Source organism: Ambystoma mexicanum, chromosome 7q (assembly GCF_040938575.1).
Source record: "Ambystoma mexicanum isolate Mex_15411 chromosome 7q, UKY_AmexF1_1, whole genome shotgun sequence".
Taxonomy (NCBI): domain Eukaryota; kingdom Metazoa; phylum Chordata; class Amphibia; order Caudata; family Ambystomatidae; genus Ambystoma; species Ambystoma mexicanum.
The window spans coordinates 1,049,997,696-1,050,018,314 of record NC_090941.1 but is presented as its reverse complement, the minus strand read 5'-3'; the positions used below and the strand labels follow the sequence as shown (position 1 = coordinate 1,050,018,314).

Sequence of the window (20,619 nt, the reverse complement as noted above, 5' to 3'; positions counted from 1 at the left end):
GCGGTAGGGCCAGCTGGGCATTTCTCTTTCATTTCAAATAAACACCATTGAATCATGGCCCACTGTAGTCAGAGTCCTTCTTCTGATTCACCACATATATTTTCAAACATTTACATATTGCAAGCATTTGACATCATGTTTCCAAACTGGATGGTGTAAAATGGCCGTAACATTCTGAAACTTAAATCATTCCTTACCATTTGGGGTCACTCATTTCTCACATTGTACATTGTTTTTCAATAAAGATGCAGGAAGATATATATATAGACATAAACACATTTTATTAAAAATAATGTAAAACAAAACTTTGACATTGTGCATGAAATTTCAAACCCAAATGGATCTATGACAAACCTAATTGAGCATGTAAAGTTCAGAGTGGAAACACTGTTCATACTTTGTTCCTACAGAACATAATTTGTACTCGTTTACGAATCTGCTGTGTCTTCACACCATAAATCAGTGGGTTGAGGAGTGGTGGAAGCAGTAGGTAACTGTTGGCCAAGATAATGTGAATGTGAAGAGCCACATGATGACCAAACCGGTGGGCTATGAAGGAAAATAGTGCTGGTACATAAAAGAGCAACATGGCACAGAGGTGTGATCCACAGGTGCTGAAAGACTTAAAGCATGCCTCCTTGGTTGGAAGACATAGGATAGCTCTCAGGATCAAGAAGTACGACACAGCAATAAGCACCAGATCAGATCCTGCCGACAGGAGGGCCATAACCAAACCATAAACTACATTTGTTGTGGCATCCCCGCAAACTAGTTTCACAACTGCCATGTGCTCACAATAGGAGTGTGCAATGATGTTATTTTCACAAAACCTTTTTTGCACCAGAAGTAGGAGAAAGGACATGGTCATGAACACAGCTCGAATGGATAAGATAACCTTGCCAATGTTGGAGTGAGTTAAGATGGACACATATCTTAGTGGAAAACAAATGGCAACATAGCGGTCAAAGGCCATTGCAACTAGAACTCCAGATTCTATGGCTGTCAATGAATGAACGGAAAACATCTAAAGAAGGCACACCTCAAAGAGGATCTCCCTGGATTGAAACCAGAAATGTGCAAGCATTTTGGGCACAAAAGAAGAGGACAATGTCAGGCCAGTAACATGCACAGGAAAAAATGCATTGGGTCATGAAGGCTCACTTCCATTTGTACAATCAGTAGGATAAGAAGGTTGCCAAGAAGTACTAAGACATACATGAAGCAAAATGAGAATGCAATCCAGAAGTGGGCAAACTCCATTCCGAGTATTCCAAGTAGAATAAATGCAGAAGTGTGGAGACTTGTGAAATTCAGCCATTTCATAGTACACAAAGATAGTCTGATCTTCTATGCAGAGTTTCCCACAACCTATTATAAAGTAAAGTAGAGGAATGCATTTTAGTTTATATTCCATCAATTATCGAATGGGAAAACTATTGTTCAGCCACATAAAACATTATTGACAATGTGTGTCCTTTCTTAAAAGAGTTGATATTCGAACAAATCACAAACCAGTGACAATGTTTGATCATCCACCTCAAAACCAAGGTCAGTCGGTTGGGACCACACATACATCATGAATGATCTTTCTGGGGGCAGTAGGCCTCCCCTGGAGGGTGCACTCTATCACATCACCCTTACATGGATGCACCAAGCAGGGTTCCTGGAACCTAGCTCCCCCCTCAAAGTCATAACCTAACATGTATGAGTGGCGCACTAAAACTGATCGATTGTCTTTTCACATGCTTTGATGATTTGTATCCTGCATATGATCAAAGTTCTCAATTTTCATTGGACACACATGCCACGCGATTTCCACCCTCATAAAATACTGGTTTGATCCTGACATTGCATCTTTTGCATCGAATTTGCAGACAATGTGCCAATTGCCTTCAAAACAATGGTGGTCTCTATTCCAACCACCTTTGGGGCACATCCTTCCCTTATGGACAATTCAAATTGATTTCCTCGAGTTACCCTATTGTGTTAGCATTCAACATGTACTTCTCCTCCAGTTGTGTAGCGGCATACCAAGGCCTTTGAGCAGCTTCAAGAACTGTTGCAAAGATCTCAATATGAGATTCAATACTGAGATTCAATGACCCAGTCACCATAAACAGTGACCAGCTGACCTACTTTGTCAACCATATCATTTAATACCTCCTTACGTATTGTAATGTGCAACACAGCCTTCATTGCCCTCGCCATACACAAACTGCATGAGTAGTAGAAACCCAAACAATGTTATAAAACAATCAGTGATGCAAATTGTGTCAAGAGACTGGGGTAAAGTGGCCAGATGCCTTTCCTTTGGATTTGGAAATGATCAACAGTGCACCAAATTGAAAAACAGAACCTCATGAAGTCCTATTTGGAAGAACTATACAAATGATGTCTTATCCTGCTGTTGAAGTTGCTCATATGAACATTAATCTAGCTGATGATGTCTTACTCGTCTATATTAATAGACGTATTTACTTGGTTAGCTCCATATACTGCTGTTTTCTGGAACAATGTGATGGTCAGAAGCTTACAGATGAAATCTGCTCTTGCTCCTTTGTGGAGCGCACCCTTTCAGTTAATTTTCATCACTAACACAGCCATCAAGGTAAGGAAGATCCCAAACATGGATGCATGTCAGTCAGTGCAAGTGTGCTGTGACCTTACCACAGGAGTAACATGGGCTCGGACTATTTGCTAACTATACCAATCTGCTACTTTATTGTTTCGTAAGCCACATTGTTTCTGTAGCTGACTTTCAACCTGTTCAGACACATAATGGGTAAGGGAAGGCATTCAATTTGTCTTAGGTGGCAACAACCTCTGATATTAAGTCATGGCCTTTTGTACCAACAGAGAACTATTGTGACACAGTAAGGTGGTTCAGGGGGCAGCTGTGACTGTGGCCTTAATCTCTTTTTAGGATTCCTACCAAAGGGCCAGATTCCTCATGCATGTTAAGCCTTATCCAACTGGCTCTCTGAAGAGATCTCCGTTTGTACATTGGCTGCTGACCAACCTTCATATAGCACACTACCTGTGGTGCTAAATGCTAAATTATAGGTAGCAATAGTCACACACCTGTCGAGGAACCTGTTTTTTGCTTGAACTAACACACATTTCCGATATGACAAAATAGTGTTTATTCAAATTGCATAATACAGGGCCACAGCAGACATGAGCATTATCAGTGAAAGAGTGCACAGTGGCAATTTTTAAGTGAAGTATCTCTGGGTTGCCACCAGTTGGCATTTCTAGTTAGTTGCCGAATGGATGAACTGGAAAGTGAACCAGAGAAGCATTTTAATGATGATGATTATCTGTTTTGTTTATTGATCACTGCTTTGCATTCTTAGAAGAACACTGTGGCAACAAAGAGATGATTGCATGAATCACATGAAATACATCATGCACTTTAGGTCAATAGTTGCATGCTATGGCGTTAACATAGATTTTTACCAACACTATGGTCTGCTCTCAGTCATTGTGGGATAACACTGTCAGTAAGATAGGTATGGGCTACATTATGCTTTTAATAATGCCACATTAGGCACCATGCTATGTTTCCTACTTGTATCTGCCTTAAAATCCACCCCACAGTTTCCCAACTGTTAAGAAGGAGGGCACATCAGGTTGTAGCAGCAGTTTGTTGAGATGTTTGGCAGGAGGATTAAGTGGGAAACCTGAACTGGGTGTGAGATGGTGCAAATTCAGACATTGCAATATCTTTTCCGTTTGTTTGGGGTCCCCCATACCACCCTTCCCCTTCACTGCAACCCCATAACAAAGGAGGTGTGTGCCATGTTGGTTTGTTGCTCATTTGGTCCATCCCAGTGGGACGTTGTGCCCCAATTGTCTGAGTTGGGATGGTTGCATTAAAAAAAGCCCTTTATCTAACTATTCCCACAGAGGGGATTGGTGCATTTTTGCTGATCAAGGGGGGTGAGATCATGTTGGGTGGGTGGTATTCTTTATTGTGATGACAAGACAAGGCAACTGCCAGATGTTTTAAAAACAATGTATAGAGTTGTTTAAGGAACCATTGACAACCATCCAAAGATACTGCTAGGATGGTATTTCTGTTACATTTCTTCAGCATATGCTCATGGTTTGCCCCTGGCCTTCATCAAATGTTCAGCCTTCGATGGGCTTGTTGAAGTTGGAATTGGATAGGTTCAATTCATCTTCCCAGATGTAATGTGTGAATACACTTTGTATTTGTTCGCTGCAAGTGGTGCACTCTTTCTTTGAGTTCTGTGGATTTCTTTTGACTATTTTTGAGCTTGTTCTGGGAGCATCCGTTGCTGAACACCTGTCGTGCAACATCCTGGGCAAATATTCATAATTTCCCCTCCACAACCCAATGGCCCTCATTACGACCTCGGCGGTAGCCATGCCGCTATTGGCGGCATGGCTGCTGCCAAAATCACGTCCGGGTCCGAGTCCCGGTCCACAGAATGAGGAATTACCGGGCCATTCCGAGTTTGGAAAGGCCGGTAATTCCTCCCTCCAAGAACCTGGACCCAGTCCTTCCCCATTCCCATTTCAGCCCCCATAGGGCTGAATGAGAATGGGAGAGGGAGAAAACAACATGCCATTACGAGTTGGCCCATTGTTTGCTCCATCTTCCCCTCGCGGGACCTGGTAAGTACGCCTGGTTTGACCAGCCGTTACTTCCTGGATCCCGCGAGGGGACCTCGTAATGAGGCGGTACGGGGTAAACGGCGCTGGCACCTTTTACGCCACCGTTAACCTCAAACGGCCAGGTTTGTAATGAGGCCCCATGTCTGCCTCTCAACAATACTCTGCTTTATAAAGATGAATTGAAACGTACACATACCATAGTAAGGTACAAATATATAAATCCTTATAGAAATACAGTTTGGCGGTATCCCTCTTGGGATACCGTACAACTCGAGATGAGGCCCATAGTGTGTATACTTTTTATAGTTCCGACATAACCAATCCTAAGGTTATGTGCCAACCACACATTCTTGTTTTTCTTACCTGACATACATTTATGTATTAGCCTATTGCATTTTTCTTTAACTTTACATCACATAATTGTATCACACATCAGCCAACAATTCTTAAAGCTACTGTTCATCATTTGCAGTGTTGCATAATTTTCGATTCATTGTCTGACTAATTTTATTTTTAGCTTGACAAGATTACATTAAACATGTCAGATGTGGAAGATTTGGAGGCACACTCATGTATCTAGTGGACACACCTTAATACATGCAACGTCAGCATGTGGCAGGTTCCAGGCCTTATAGAAAGGGCTGGGTTTATCTTTACCCCTCATGATTATTAGTTAGGAGTAGCCCACCTTCTCAGGACAAATGGGTCAACAGGCCTTGTGACAAGAAGCAGAGTCCATCCTACATTGGTCTGTTACAGATATCACGTTACCATGCAATTGTTTATGCTTATTGAGGAGAAAAGTACTGTGCACACTTAAGTGAAACGTTTAACATTTGAACAAAGGGTTCGTCCACCAGTGCAGGCCTGATTTCTTCGTGGTTCTTGATGCATCCATGTTCTGCATTATGTGAAAGAGAGATGTGTTGTGTCCTGAGTGAATAGAGGTATGAGTGACAGTGAGCTCATGATTTCATAAATGGGGTAGTGCATGGAACTCTATGCTTGTGAGAGCTCCATGTGGCTCATTTCATCCTGCCGTAGCCACTGCCTGGAAGGCGTGTTTGTGTGAGGCATATGATACCATATATATATATATATATATATATATATATATATATATATATATATTGTTTTAATTAAAACAGTATTCAGTTTATTACAAACATTTACCTAAGAAAGTACAGAATCAATTAATGAATTCTTCAACAAATGATTTACAATTCATTGGCTCACCATGTGGTCAACACTGCATCTCACAGTTTCTTAAAACGTTATTAAATCTGCAATATTTCTATTAAAAGGTTTGTTACCACAAACATGTGTTTAAAATCACGTCCTCATTGGCAACGTTCCCACCAGTCATATAATGATAACTGGTAGTTTTCCATTAGTAGTTCACCCATGCGTTTAGTAATTTGCGATCTTAATTTGTGGCAAGATAGCACCAGGTGTTGTAAGGTTTCTTTGTGATTTCTGCAGAATCTACAAGCGTATTGGTTTCAACATCGTGTCTATGAAAAAGAACTTCGCTGGTTGGAAAAATGTTCATTCAGATTCTAAGAAACAACTTTCTGTGTTGTGTACTTGGGAACATTGTTAAGTATTTTGGTGCAATATTCAATATTTGTTGCATGGCAATTACTGTTATACTTGTTCACAGTTTTTTCCATTTCTTTCCAGTCAATGCACCATCATGTTTTTGTTGTGTTACCCCTTCTGGGTTGTTCATAAGAGAGTGTTCAGTTGCATTGATACTAGCTAGTACTTCTTTGCATCTTAAAGTCCATAAGTTCAAAGTGCGATCTGTAGATTATGCCTTGTTCCCCTTTAGGATATTGAACTGTATTGGACTGTCATTCATGGTTGTCTTACTGAACAAAGCTAAAGAACTCCACACTTCTTGTGTGTACAAGGATAGTACGCCTAGTTTGTGTCTCATCAGAGCTATTCGAGGGCAATTGGGAAGACACAAGGTCCTTTTTCCAAAATGATCCCCCTTGCAAGTCCCATGTTTCCTATGATGTTGACAAGGTAGTCTCTGCACCATATGCCAGAATGGGAGTTACTTTTTGCTTGTAGAATTTGATGACAGAGTTGACTGACCATTTCCCATATTTCTTGTGGAGAAATTGAGCTTGAGCTCTTGCAATGACACACAATCCAAGATATTTAGTTGTGCTGACTGCTCTGACAGGCTCGTTCCCCATATTGCACATAAAGAGCTGCTTTCTGGAGTTTCTGCCATGTAGATTTCTTAATGTCAGAATTTCTGATTTTTCTATGTTTGTTGTTAGATTATTTTCAGTATAGAAGAAAACAGTTCAAATTCACATTTTAATGGGAAGGAAAGGTGTAACACACAAAAGCTATATCATTAAGAAAAATATTTTATTATAGAAAAAAGATATAATTCTCATTAAAACTGTGTTAAATAATACACAGATTAAGGAACAACCCTAAAACCGGGTTATCAAAAAACAGGATGATTGCATACACAACATCAATGTAAAAATAAAAAAACAACCATACCCCATTAACTAAAAAAACAACATTTACCATACAAATATGAGTGAAAAATTAATTTGTTGCAATCTATATATAACCCAACATGTTTCTGTCTGTTGACTCTTAGATGTCTGACATTCATCAGGGGAAGCTCTTCTTAAAATTCTACAGTGATCGTCCCCTCCAGTCCTGGTGGGCATGGATCTGAACTTGATCCTTAATGCAATCTATAAAAACATACAACCATATTTAAAAAAAAAAATAAAAAAAAATTTTGTGTGCACCAACATTTCCCAAGATTTACCTACTTTTAATGCCATATGTCAACATTACACAAACACGGAAGCCTGAATTAATAAAGCCACCCGTACCTAGTACCCATTCGGGAACCCTTAGCACCAAAAATCTGCTGTAAACATATATACCTTGGGATCTGTGTATTCCAAGGATCCAATGTCGCCAATAATAAAGTCACATCCAGCCGGATATCAGCCGCTTATATTAGTAATCCTTTTCAATGGATTTGAGTAAGAACACACTAGAGAAGAAAACATAACGACACACTGTGTCACACTATAATCATACCGGAGTATAAAAAGTAAAAACACCCCCTAAGGAACATGCTTGCACATACCTTGCAAAATGTGGTAGCCAAATGTGTTCCCAAAAGAGAATAAACCTTTGAGGAGAATGATCAGTCTTTAACGTGAAACAGCTACTGTGTCAAGTTCTAAATCTTCAAACACAATGTGTGGAGTTTAAACAAATTAAGAAGTAATCAACCGCTGTGTTCACTAGTGTTCACTAGGGTATTATTTAAACAAACAATTTTCCTGCAGTTCCGAGGCCACGAAAAAAGGCACATAAATGATCTACAAAGTGCGTCCCCAAATAAAGGCATATACACCAATAGTGAGCCTCAATATACACATCCTAAGCCCGAGCTCAATATGAATATTTAAGAAGAAATAATGGTAGAGTACCAGTCTTCTATATTCTGCCAAAAATTCATAAACATCTAACTAGACCACCAGGGCGTCCGATAGTGTCGGGACTAAACTCCATTTTAGAGCCATTATCAAAATTTGACGACTTTTATCTGAGACCGTTTGTTCGTCAAATGAAAAGCTATCTTAAAGATACAACCGATGCCATCAACAAAATTGAAGGGGCCAGGTTCGTACCGGGTACTAACTTGTTAATCTTTTTGGATACTCAGTCCTTGTACACAGTCATTCCTCAAAATGCCACCTTTGAGGTGGTTGAGGAAACTCTTCTGGGCCGCAAAGACAATCACCCTGTGAGTAACAGCTTCATTTTATGGTGCACAAAATATGCCCTTACTATGAATTTTTTCCAGTTTGAGGGAACTTTTTACCAGCAAGTAGAGGGAACGGCCATGGCTCCAAATTTGGCTAACCTATATGTGGAGATGTTCGAGAACGTGACCATCTATGCCGACACTAACCCCTTTAAGAACAACCTGCGACAATGGTCACGGGCTGTTGAGTGTCCTATCCTTTTAACTGCTGCTAGTTTGTCAAAGATAATATTGACAAACTGAATATTGTTGTCACGTGGGTATGTTTGAAAGACAACAACTGTACCAAGTGCTCCATTAACTAGCCCTTGGTCCACGTTAAGGTTTTGTTCAAGCATTACTCTACAGTTTAAAGATAATTTTAATATTTGCCCCAAACCAGCTGTGTTAGAGATAGAGTTTTCTAAGGTATTTAGCCTTGTTGTGGCTTGTTGACGCATGGGTAGTGCCATACCATGTACGTCCAGTTTGTCTGTGGAGCAAATTTAAACTATTGGTTGCATTTCTTTTTTTTTACATTGTTTCATTGAATTCTGAACAGCTTGCAAGAGTTGGCATCAAGGACATACAGTTTACAGGTTTGTGTGCTTATTGTTCCATGACATCGGTAGCACATGAGTTATGGCCATAGAGTGCATGGATGTGCCTGGTTTTAAATATAGATTGTGCTTCTTGAGACACTGACTCTAATACTTTAAAACATGTTGGCGTATGTGCGGTCTGCAGACTGACACATGTTTTCAGTTAATTCTCTGTATTGGAAATGTTGCCAAAGGTTGACATTTCCTATGCTGCCAAGAGTTTTACAGCATAGTTTGTGCCCTAAGGTTTTAAAAATAGGTTCACCTTTAACAGGCATTATTTGAAGAATATTTCCCAAAACTATAATGTGTTTTCTTCCAAAGAGTTCTTCATAGTCTGTTTTCAGGAACTCTTGTAATCTGCGGTGAATGAAGGCTAACATTAGATTGGAAACCATGCTTACGTCATCTAATAGCAGCATTTTCATGTGTTTGGAAACTCTGTGTAGTTCCATTGCAGCTTCTGGAGAAAATTTGTAATAATATAATTTGTTTTTGTGTTCTACTGGAAGGAGTAGTAATTGGTGTAAAGTGACACTGCCTATGTTGTAGGCAGCTAAACCTGTGGGGACAGTTACAACAACTGACAGTTTGTTGTTTGTCAATTGGTGGAGGAACTTGCTGATGATTTTGATTAAGAAAGTTTTGCTGGAACCAGCTTGACCACTCACATATAGCATATAGGTTTGTAGTCTTGGCAGGTACAATTTTTACTTTCATGCTGCACACCATGTACAATTTGTTTTGTTATTTCTTGGAAAATGCTACGCTGCTCATTGTTTAGTTGTGATTTTAGTAGAGCAAAGACTTCTGTAGATTGCTTATATTGACACATGGTGTTTTCTACTTATGGCATGGCTAATTCTGCCTCAATTGCTATTAGAGGCTGCCCAAGTGGTTCTTGGCTTCCTTTTACAGAAGGTTGACTACTGTCAGGAGTGTCCACATCTAGTTGCACCTGGAGTTCGTTTTCTTGTTGCTGTTCATTGTGCAAAATTGTTTGTACTTTGTAAAGTGTACATCTGTTATAGTGCTTTCATTTGATTTGAAAGTGTCTTCATAGGAGTCACAGGTATCTAGTAAATCCTATTCTTTTCTCCATGGTTTAAAAAGTTGTAACAGGGACATGTAATACAGTTATTTATGGTGAGGAGTTTTTAACGACAATTTGATATGATTAATTCAGCTTTGTTTGGTAAGTTTCATTAAGCTGCCTTCATAATTTTCCACTCTGTATCTAGCTTTCTTCTCATCTGGTTTAATATTATTTTTGTATGTGAAGTTTTGGGCTATGTGGCATAGACACATGGTTTCCAAAGTGGTACTCCTGTTTGGGTATTATATGTCTAGTAAATCGTTTTTCAAAATGTATTGGCTATTGTTTCTACGTCTTCATATGATTTCAGAACTCTTTTTCTAGATTTAGCAGGTCCAAGGCTTAGCCATACTATATTTTCAGATTTTCCATACAAGGCAGTACCGGTTAAACAGTCAGCAGCTTCATAGTAGCCACATTCTCTATGGGAGAGCATTTGTATGCCTAAGCTGTACAATTTCTGTGATAGTGTTTTGTTAGATGATATGTCATCCCAGAGGTCTTGGAACGCTGTTTTTTCTGCTTTAGTTAGGTAGGTTGTGACATATCGTGCAACTGCAGTGGAATTGTCTGCCATGTACTGCACATCTATATTTGCATTCCATAAAAGAGCAATGATTGCATTGTAATCATTGATGTTTTTTGATTCTTCTGTTCTTTTTATTTAATATGTGTTCATAGCTGATTTACCTTTGACACTATGTCTAACTGAAGACACTAAGTTGTTTACTTGACCTGTTGTGAAACTGGTCTAGGGAAACCATAGTGGCATTTGGTGTAGTATTTCCCTTTGTTTTTATATTTGCAGCAACAATACGTTTGTGTCTTTGAAATTGTAAAATATGTGCATGAATGTCACTATTTGTCGCTTGTGAAGGGATTTCACAAGTGGCATATTTTTAGAAAAACCGCAAAACAGTGGCAACACTGTTCTGACCAAATTCAGGAGCATCTTTAATCCACAAAAGCATGTGGATGTGTGTCGCTCCTCTGGCTTGGTATTCTTTTCTCCAAAAGAAGTGTTGCTCTTCTCCGAGGGGAGGAACAGTTTTATTACAAATGAAGTGTAGCATAGCAAAGAAGTGATGATGGAAATATGTTCCTACATTTACAGGATCTAGAGCGCAGAGTTCTCCTGGAGTTTTTTATATCAATATTTGTTTTGTTTTTTTCTGCTATGCATAGGAAATTATGTAAATCTTCCCATGCATATTCTGCACAACTTAATGTCAAAACCAAGTGGGTGGGCCAAGGATTCTTACCATACAGCGTACATCTCTGTGCCGTTGGAACCAGTATTCTTTTGTACCACATGTTTTTTAAAATATTTCTAATGCTTAACTGTAAAACCTCATCTTTTTCTTGCACTTTTTTTAGTAATTGCATAGCTGGCATATTTTGAATATTGGTACCTGATTTCAATGTGTTTGCAACTCCGTAGCATATAGTTGCTAGTTCACTTTCAAAGAGAAGATGGAATATATACTCCACATTTTATCTGAATCTGGGATCTTCAGAATATATTCATAAAGAGCAGTATTCTGATGCTGTTTTTTGTGTGGGTCTATCATAGTACCTTCCTCCTCTTCCAGTTGGAAAGAGTAGAGGAAATGCACATGCTTCTATACTTTTTTCCCATATGCTGAGTGGAGATCCTTTGGCTTGTCCCATTTGATACGTTTCCTGTGCAACATCTATGGTGTCTTTAGAGTGTAATGGGCGAAATGTATAATGGTCTAAAATATTGGATTCTGTAGCAGGATCTAGAAGTTGAAATTCACCAGTTTCTGATGAGTCTTGAATTATTTCAGTAAGATTTTCTTCAATATGTATTTCTTTGTAGTATTCATTGTTGTATTTTAGATATTGCAGGGCTTGTCTAACTTTATGTAAGTCCACGAGATGTTGCCAAATTTTTTGTCTTTTGAAGGTACGCCATTTACTAAGATAATTAAAGATTGATCTATTGGACGTTGCACTCCCAGACTGTGTACAATTCCTTTGAGATCTAATGGCAAATAAACTACTTTGCCACAAATGCCTTTCAGTAATTCAGAGTGAGGTAGTTTTATGATGCTCTCAAACGAGTTGAGTTGTTACAGGGGTTTTGGTAGTGGGAATAATTCCAAGTTATTTGTGATAGCACATGAAGGTGTTTGGTTGTTGTCAAGTTTTGCAGTGCAGTAACTGCAAAGTATTAAGCGGTCAGTCATTTTGTATTTGTTTTCTGCTAGAAGATAGAGAGCTAATTGGAACCACTTGGAATCTTCATTGTCTTCTATTTTGTACATTATGTCTACAGTCTTTCCAAGTACTCCAATTCAATCAAGGAGACAAAGTGAAACACCACAAACCGTAAACAAAGAGACACCACAGAAAAAAGTGGATTTAATGACCATCATGTCAACGGTGACAATCACCATGGCACCATTTAGCAAGCTTTATGAAGCTCTCAACGGACATTGAAAGACCAGACAACAATGATAGCTTATATGCACTCAATGCTAACATACTTGGAGGGATACATAACGGCCAGAGAAACGGAAAGGCTTGAAAAAATTCATTCAACATCTGAATCCTGAAGAAAATTAACGGAAGAGATGTTCAGGGAGAATTCTCAACCCCACAATGAACAACCTCCCTGTATTTCAGCGGGACAGCAGACAATGGAAGAGGAACCTCCAAGAAGGAGCAAATTGGAACTGCTAAACAGTGTACTGAGGCAAGCAAAAGTCCGTAATCCATCCTTTACAATGACTAAAGTAACCCAAACGCAAACAGATGATTTTCTGGCCGAAACGGAGCCCTCAGAGGCAATAAAAAAACAACTTAGGAAGATTAGGAAGACAAATATCAAACGGTGCATTATTATCGACCGATTGGGACCTTTAACAGAAAATGACCAACACCACTGAAGCTGCTGGATAACCAGGAACTCTAAATTCAAGTACTCAACCTTGTTTTGACATATTCAACCATCAAAAACTTGCCGCTCAGGGACGGACCATCTTGAAAATTATAAAAAAAATAGAAGTCTGCAGTGAACCAACAAACTACTCGAAAACAGATGGACCAACAGGAAACAACCTTACGAGTAGATGAATAAAAGTATTAAGCAATTTAAACAAATCCCTTAAAGGGAAAAAGCAAACTGATACAAAAAGTACATTTTCTCCTTTAGAGACTGAGTCAGAAAAGCTGATCTTGCAGATTTAATGGAGCTTAGTACATATTCAGTGGAAACTTCTGAAATCGAATTGACAAACTCCTTGGCCCTAAAAAGGAAAATTGAGGACATTGAGGAGACTTCCTCGACTGATGAGCCTAGCAGGTAGGTAAAGTTGATTGAACCACCTTCGCCGATATTCGAAATGCTGGAGGAGAAGAGAGAAAAAATAACGCAGAACACTATATGTAGCACTCTATCTGGTCCTTAGCATGTATCACCTCAAAGAAAGCCTCAAAATTACAATTTGCAACATCCAACCTTACCTCTCAAGAAGAGGTAAGCTCAAGGAACATGTTCGAGGCCAACAAGAAATCTCAAAACTCACCACACCGACAACTAGGATCAGATCTAGAAGATTGAGCTCAAGATCAAAAGATCAAAATCACATCGGAAAAACAAGAGCCTTTTCTCCTGCCCATCGAGGAAGAGATTATAACAGAAAAGAAAAACCAGAAAGATCAATTACCAGAAAAATGCTGGTATTTTCTTATTGGAACGCATACTAAACCAGGATATTAACCTGACACTGAACAGTAAAACCATAATCAACCTCTTCAGGCACATTCCTTGCCTGAGACAACTGGACAACGAGGATCTGAATATTGTGGAACAAGGCAAAAACGTCCATAGTCTACACATAGACTCAAAAGTGGTAAAGGCAGCGGAAAGCCTCCTGATTTTGAATATGACTTGAGCAAAATGAACCAAGAGACACAAAGACCTATAGATCTTGTTGTGTACGTGGTACACGAAGCGCGCATGCGCGGCCCAGCGGGCCGGCGCATGCGTGCCAGTTAATAAAGGCGGCGCCCGGGGCAGTTCGCGCCGGAGCGCCGGAACAGGCAGACGTCTCCGGTGTGCGTTCTTGCGCGCCGGATACGCGCGCTGGGGCCCAGACCCAGGGGGGGCCCACACTCCACCACAGTGCCCCCCAGGTTACAACACTGGCGACGAGGAGGTACGGTCCGCTTCCGTGCCCGACTACCTCGGAGAGACGGAAGTCTGCCGTATTACGGACCCGCGGAGCGCCGGCGGCCATCTTCTTTTCACTCGCTCCCCTTCACACGTGGCGACAGTGGTTGCGGCCCGACTGGGTGCTCGTGCGCCACTCGCCAGCGGTGTTGGAGAACACAGAAGAATAATTTTTGGAAAGCCCACAGTCCTGCAGCCGCAGGGCTGTGGCAATCAAGAAGAAAGAAGGGGGTTTCACACCCCAACCCTACCACGAGGCCAGGACAAGCCACCCTTCTCCCAAGACAGCCAACTGTGAGTACGTGGCGCTGAGATGGGTGAAGGAGCTGACGATGAGGGTGCCGCCACCCCAATCCCTCGCAGAGCTCGTAGCTCCCTAGCCCCCATGCCGGAATTCGATACTACTGGCCCCCCTTCCAAGCTGGGCCCGAAGTGGCTATTGTGGGTCAAAAGACTAGATATGTTCTTCAGGGCATCTGGGGTGGACGATGATGACACCAAAATCGAAACCATGATCTACTCGGCAGGCGCAGAAGTCCACAAGATCTATGACTCCCTCGTCATCCCCGTGGTCACGTATGACGCAGTCAAGCAGGCACTCAAAGACCATTTTCTCCCCATGGCTAACATGGATTTTGACAGGTTTGTCATGGGCGCTGAGAGACAATTGGACGACGAGCCCCTAGACAAATTCTGCGTCCGCCTGAGACACCTGGCGACCTCCTGCAGATGGGCCAACGAGGAGGAAATGGTCCGCAACCAACTACTGCAGGGGTGCAGCTCCGGAAAACTTCGGAGGCAGGTATTGAGAGAGCCTGGCCTGACCCTCCAGCAAATTTTGGACCTGGGTAGAGCACATGAGCTGGCGGATGCCAGAGGTGCGAAAATGGACGCTGCCTCACGACCAGGGAATAACGAAGACGCATTTGCAGTAGGACGGTCGGCTGCGGGTAGGTCAAGATGGGCGCCAAGAAGGCCTGATGCCACACCCACACCAAGCAACGCCCCATTGTGCTCATTCTGTGGGTATGACCTCCCCCACAGCGGTGACTGCCCGGCGAAGTCGAGAACATGCGCCCGGTGTGGCACACCGGGGCACTTTGCCAGGATGTGCCGAGCTGCTTCCCCCGTTGCAGCAGGAAGGGGACCAGAGAGAGTTGGACGAGGAGGCGCTCGCAGAGTGAGAGGCATCTCCTCGATCGATCAGGGCCTGCAGGACCTGGATATCGCGGAAGAAGAAGAGGAGGAGGAAGAAGTTTTCTCCATCTCCAGCATCACGAAAGGTCCCGGCACGAGGCGCCAACCCACATGCACTGTCAACATCGATGACGTTCCCACCCCCATTCTCATCGACACTGGGGCTTCAGTCTGCGTGCTAGCCACCAAACATTATGTGGCCCTGCCAGGCCCACCGGAACTGTCAACATCCACGGCAAGAATATATGCATTCGGCGGGGAAACACCCTTACCCATCCAAGGCGTGTTTGTTGCCCCAGTCTCTCATGGACAAAACACCATCAAAGCAAGATTCTTCGTCACCGACGTCAGCCCACATTCCTTGTTGAGCTGTGCGGCGTCAGAAGCGCTCGATATTGTCCATTTCACGTTTGGGGTATACCACGCCGATCTGAAAAGCATGCTACACAAGTTTGAGAGTCTCTTCAAGGGCATTGGCAAACTGAACGCAGAGCCCATCCGCCTGCACATCGACAAGTCCGTAAGGCCGACAGCCCTCAAACACCGCCGGATCCCTTTTCACCTAAGGGCCCAAGTGGAGGAGGAGCTGCAACAGTTGGTCGACCGAGACATCATCGAAAGAGTGGAAGGCCCCACCCCTTGGGTTTCTCCCATCGTAGTAGCCCCAAAGCCGAAACAGCCGGGGGCAGTACGCATCTGCGTGGACATGAGGCTCCCAAATGCCGCCATCAAAAGGGAGCGCCACCTCACACCCACTCTAGATGACATCGTCGGAGAACTTCAAGGCGCCAAAGTCTTCTCCAAACTGGACCTCAGGTCTGGGTACCACCAGTTGGAACTGCACCCCGAGTCGAGGTACATTACGATGTTCACTACGCACGAGGGGTTGTACCAGTACAAGAGACTTAACTTTGGGATCTCGTCCGCGGCTGAGGTCTTCCAGAATGCCATCAGAGGAGCCTTGTCCGGTCTGAAGGGTGGCATTAACATGTCCGACGACATCTTGGTCTTCGCCAGGTCGGAAAGTGAACACCTTAAACGGCTAGAGCGCACGTTTGAGAGGCTACAGGCGGTAGGCCTAACCCTGCACCAAGAAAAGTGCGAATTCCTCAAAGACCGGCTGGAATTCTTCGGGTTCACCTTCCATGCGGGAGGCATATCCCCAGACCCTGGAAGAGTGAAAGACATAAGAGATGCGCCTCCACCCACATCACCGGCGGTGGTTCGGAGCTTCTTGGGGATGGTCAACTACTGCGGCCGATTCATCAAAGACCTGGCCTCCCTGTCAGAACCACTGAGGGCACTTACGAGAAATGACGTGGCTTGGCAGTGGACAGTGACTGAACAAAGATCCTTCAATGCCATCAAATAAGCCCTGTCAGAGCAGGAGACAATGGCCTACTTCCACCCCAGCCGGGAATCAGAGATTGTGGTCGATGCCAGCCCAGTGGGACTAGGGGCAGTCCTCATGCAGGCAGACGAACTAGGGGCCATGAGACCCATAGCATACGCCAGCAAAGCCCTCACCGACACGGAAAGGCGGTATTCCCAGATTGAAAGAGAGGCCCTTGCCATCCTGTGGGGGTGCAAACACTTCAGAATCTACATCCTCGGCAAACTCGTCGTCGTGGTTACAGATCATAAACCCCTGATTCCTATCCTGTCTGGAACATCTTCCAAGCCGCCTCCCCGTATCGAGAGATGGATGCTGTCCCTCATCGAATACGGCGTCAAGCTGGTGTACCGCCCGGGCACTCATAACCCCGCTGACTACCTGTCTCGCCACCCAGGCACGAGGAACGCCCAGAGTCCTGTAGAGGTGTCAGACGCTGGGGACGCTGTGCATCTCGTCGTAGAATCAGCCCTGCCAGTGGCCCTGTCAAGAGAGGACATTGCGGACGACTCAAACTCTTACGAGGTATTCCTACGAGTGAAAAAGGCGGTGGCCACGGGGGAGTGGCGGGACGTCCTCCTTAACAATGCCAGAAGAAACCCAGAGGTGCAAAGGGACCTACAACTGCTGTGGAAAGCTCGACACGAGCTCTCGGTGTCCACGGACGGCCTGCTGCTGCGTGGAGACCAGATCGTGATCCCCAGGTCCCTGGTCATGAGAGTCCTCCAGTTGGCCCACACAGGGCACCAAGGCATGGCGAGGATGAAGGCGCGCCTTAGGCTGAAGATCTGGTTCCCCGATCTGGAACACAGGGTGGCCGAATTCGTGAGGACCTGCATCCCCTGCCAGGCCACGAGTCCGGCGCAAAAGGGTCCGCCCATTCAGGCCATGGAACGGAGCGACGTGCCATGGGGAACAGTACACGCAGATTTCGGCTCGACCGGAAGAGGTCTATACTTCTTGGTAGTCACAGACCAGTGGTCGAGGTACCCGGAAGTGGAACTCGTGGAATCCACCGCCAGCGATCACACCATCCTGGCCATGGACAAGATCTTCGCCACCCATGGTTTCCCACTTGAGATCTGCTCAGACAATGGAGCGCCGTTCCAAGGGCAGCGCTTTGCCAGATACTGCGCGGAACGAGGCATCAAGCACCGAAAGGTGACCCCGCTGTGGCCGAGGGCCAATGGAGAGGTTGAGCGTTTCATGCGGACGCTTAACAAAATCTTTCGTATCTCTGTCAATGGTGGGGAGGACCTGCGCCACAACTTAATCGACTTTCTCCGTGAGTACCGGTCCACCCCACATCGGTCCACCGGAATCACACCCGCCGAGGCGCTGTTCAGGCGAATACCCAGAGGGCTGATACCGGAAGCGGGAGACCGACATCCAGGAATGATCGATGGCGCACAGGTGGCAGCAGACAGAGCCGTGAGAAACGAGAGCGAGACAACAAGGCGGAGGCTGCCGGAGAAAGAGATAGCAGTAGGAGACACCGTCCTTGTCCGGAACAGGAAACCGGAAGGAAAACTCTCAATGACTTATGAAACCCAACCAATGGGAGTAACTCACGTCAAAGGCTCCATGGTCACGGCTGCGAACGCGCGTGGGACGGTGACCAGAAATGTGTCCTTCTTCAAGCGCATAGGACCCGTGGCAGCGGAGGAAGAACCCGATCCCGACCAAGGACTAGCGGCAGAGGCGCCGCCGGAAGGCGTTGAACCGCCCGAAGATCCTGGGAGGCCAGAGAACCTCGAGAGGAGCTCGCCCAGGTACCAACCGCATACGCGCGCTGGGGCCCAGACCCCGGGGGGGGCCCACACTCCACCACAGTGCCCCCCAGGTTAGAACAGATCTCAATCTAGGAAAACCCAGACACTGTCCAGGAAAAACCCTTGACCGAGACACTCAAAGGCTGGGTCTTAACCACGAAAAGCCAAAGATCCGGAATCAATCGGCTAATAAGCTGTCAAAAGAAGTCGCTTCAAGCAATCAGGAAAACACGCAAAGAAAAGCCCAGTACCAACAGATGAGGCATACTACGTTCGAACTGGAAAAAAACAACAGTCAAATAGCCCGCTGTTTTGAAGAAGAAAGCACTCCGAAGATGATAAAGACTCGGACAGGAGGCCGCCTGGCCCACTGAAGAAACTGAAATTAACAGTGGACCTCATTTCCCTGATCATTGGCTGACAAAAACCTCAACCAATACAGGGAGCAAGCCGAATGGACTAGTCCAAAAGAAATGGGCAGGGAGATCATTGACCTACCCTTTAAACCTTTAAAACTAGCAATTAGAAAAAAAGGTAACACATGTATCAACAAACGTAAACATGGTACTCTTCTCCATGGCCCAAAAAAACTCATGCAAATGGTCTCTTGGAATACTAGAGATTTTAGCCATCTAACCTCAACCACTGATGTCACCCTCGGGAAATCGGATGTTTTGTGCCTACAGGAGACTTGGCTGACTATAAAACCACACTTAGACGGTTATGAAATATTTTTCACTCCGGCCAAGAAAGGACTCACTGGTTGTCCGACAGCCAGTTTGCTGACGGCGATATTCTCGGGAAATGGTCTTCAATTCTCAACTCAGTTGAGCTCAACATTACTACTACAAGCATCCTGGATCAACTGGAAACATCTATCTGGGCCAAACAACGAGGAGTGGGAGGAGACAATCCTCGTAATAAACACATACTGGAACTCTGACGCAATCACAGACAACTAGTACTTGAAGTCAATAGAAATGGTGTTGGATGAAGCTACCTTGACTCACCAATGTAACAATGTGATAATCAACAGCGATTTAAACGCAATATGCCCCGAGATAGGAGATGTAAAATTACATCGTCCAATATCGTCTCCTATTCTCAAGAGAGGTAGGAGATGTGAGGCCTTGATGGCCGAAAGAGACATGCACAATTTTCAATGGATGAGACAAAAATCAAATTTACTAGTTCCAACTTGGGAAAGAGCGGACCAAAGCAGAACCATCTACCATAATTACGTCTCGAAGGAGCTTTTAGCTCTGATAGAAAACTTTGAAGTTAAAAGGACTCTAAATAGTGATCATGACATCTTGATCACAACTTGGACAGCCTTACAACCTCTCCAATATCGGATGCATCAAGACATCGAAGTAAACACAGGGGAAACCGTTTAAAATTATATGGGAAGATAATTAAACAAATAGCAGAAGTATATCAAGCGACCAATACGAGGGACGACCAAAGCCCAAACATTGTCTACCTGGAGGTGGACAATGAACCCCTATTTACTATGTATACTGTGAAAAACAAAACAAGACAAACAAGGTAAACTCCCACACCCACGCATATAATCTCCAGGTAGTAGAACGAAGAAGAATCCTACGACAATCGAAAAGAGTATTAAAAAATACTAACTCACTTGAAAATCAAAAAAGATTTAAGTTAGCCAGAACACTTTGTTGTGAACTATACCAGCAGGATTCAGAAACAATGCTTCAAACAGTGTGCGGGAGGAAGACAAAGGAGTTTTGGTCCTTAATAAAGGGAACCGCCAATAACAAAAACGATCAGCTCCAAAACAATGTTGGTGAATTACAGTGGGTGGAACATTTTTCAAAACGATATCAATCACCAACTAAAGCAACCCACACGCTTGAATAAGATACCTCAGTAGACGATGCCT

General features: G+C 43.7%; 1 pseudogene; it reads right to left on the bottom strand.

Moving 5' to 3' along the window:
- Positions 1–391: 391 nt before the first annotated feature.
- LOC138528144 (olfactory receptor 52D1-like) lies at positions 392–1,260 on the bottom strand (annotated as a pseudogene).
- Between the last annotated feature and the right edge of the window lie 19,359 nt (positions 1,261–20,619).